Raw genomic sequence first — 2068 nt, 5'->3', positions numbered from 1 at the left:
GGTTTTCGCACCGTTGGACCTGATTTCATGAAAACATGCAGATAAACTGAGCGCCGTTGTTGTCTTAACAATGACCTCAAATCATTTGACGTTCAGGGGGGATGAAGTCGTTTGCGCAAACCACCTGTTCACTTTCAGTTTTGGCCGCACTGTGTCCCAGACTTCGACCAAATGTCGTATAGTGTCGCGTCCAAGTTGTTTTATCTGGATTTAATGTATTGCGGTTTCTTTCAGGCGACCTTAAATTCTCGAACGAAAACCAGAAACGAATAACAAAGAATATATTTGAAATCTGTTTCATATACTCTACCTCACCACTAACAAGTACATCATTTGAGATTGTCGAAGAACCGGCACCGTACGCCGGCATGACTATTGTGTCGGTTAAAAAAACGTCTACTGAATTGTGCTGCACGCATGCACGCACGCACAAACGCGCATACGTGCGTACGTATACATATGGACGTAATCAGTGAGAAGTGAAGACGTGGCAGACCAGGTAATGAATGCTGAACATACTCAATCGGCAAATCTCACGACACCGTAAGCTTTCTTTCTCTTTCTCAGAAGTCTTCAGAGAAGGGTGAATAAAAAAGAAGCGTGGGTAGACGAACACTTCAGCAATTAGCGTTCAGCTCCGATGCAAAGTAAAATGAAATTGTCTTTACTTACGTGTAGCATCAGTCCCAACTGGTGAGAGCAAGACGAGGAAATTTAGGCACGTGCAATAATTTCAAGTAAAAGAAAAATTTCCATTAGAACGAACGCTTTATAATCTTACATTATTTACCTATTTCGGTTGTCTCGGCAGGCATAAATTTCTGAGCTTTCACTTTTCTACGTGCAGTAGGCAACTTTGAATCATGCAGTGCGAATGCAACATCGGTTAACATAAAGCACGTCAGCGTGCATGCCAAACACGTTGGCATGCCTGCGAAACGTGCGTGATGCACACAAAACACCTCACAACATGTCGAAGTATGAGCATGAGTGAGAAAAAGGCAGAAAAAATTGGGTTTGAAAATAACTTGAACCTCAAGGCATGAGGCAACACTCACCAGCTTTTCGACGTACCGTATTAGAGACACCCGCTTGTAAGTGATGACCCGCCAGTGGCAGAATAGCGTGAACGGCTCTCACGAGAGACGGCGAGGCCAGGGTACCGCATCGCCAACATTGCAGCCTAGATCCCCACCGTTGCAGCCAGTGTACTCGCTTTGAAACTGGGAGCTTTGATAAATGGAGTTCATTTTGTGTATCATGTCACTCTTGTAAAGTCTGATGACGTCGTTGTCCGGTAGACCACTGGCTTCAAGTACGGTGAAGGAAAGTACGCCCGATGGGCAGCGCATCTTACGCTGCCGTTATTTAAATGCGCATGCATTGCTGTGCCTAACCCAACGAGAAACCTGTCTCAAAGACGAATGCAATGGCTCATACCCCCGTAAGCAAGCAAAAAAAAAATGCAATCGCTCATACCTCACCATAAGGCTGAGTCTACAACCACTCAGCGAAGTGAAGCGAACAGTGCATACATTCATTGAAATCGCCCTTACAACACCAGAACGGCATACGTTTCAATAAAGAACAAGTTAAAAACAAGCATCCGAACCATCAATAAAGCATTGCATACGCCCCTCAAAAGATGCAGTGGTGGTTTTGCAACAACTTCGCTGGACATATGCTTTCGCAAGTTGATAACGACCGATAAGGGCGGATAAAGGTCGGATCGAGTCCGATAAGGGTGATGACAACTGATAACGCTTGATAAGGGTCGGATGTAGTATGATAAGGCTGACATAACGACCGATGAAGCTTGATACGTGTTTATGCTGGTCGGATCAAGTATGATAAGATTGGTAACGACACCGCGCTGCGTGGAGCTGAGAAACTGGCACAATGCTTACGCACATTTAGGCAACTCCAGTGCAGTTTTCTGCCTGAATTTTTTTTTCCCACAAGAAGACGAAGAGCTCCCGTGCCGCGCGCCCTTGATCGCTGCAGTTCGTTTTTCTTTCTGTTTGCGCGAGGTATTTCTTTGCTATTATTAACAACTCCTGTAATCAGT

The sequence above is a fragment of the Dermacentor silvarum genome, chromosome 10 (genome assembly GCF_013339745.2).
Source record: "Dermacentor silvarum isolate Dsil-2018 chromosome 10, BIME_Dsil_1.4, whole genome shotgun sequence".
NCBI classification, from domain to species: domain Eukaryota; kingdom Metazoa; phylum Arthropoda; class Arachnida; order Ixodida; family Ixodidae; genus Dermacentor; species Dermacentor silvarum.
Note: the sequence above shows the minus strand (reverse complement) of the source record.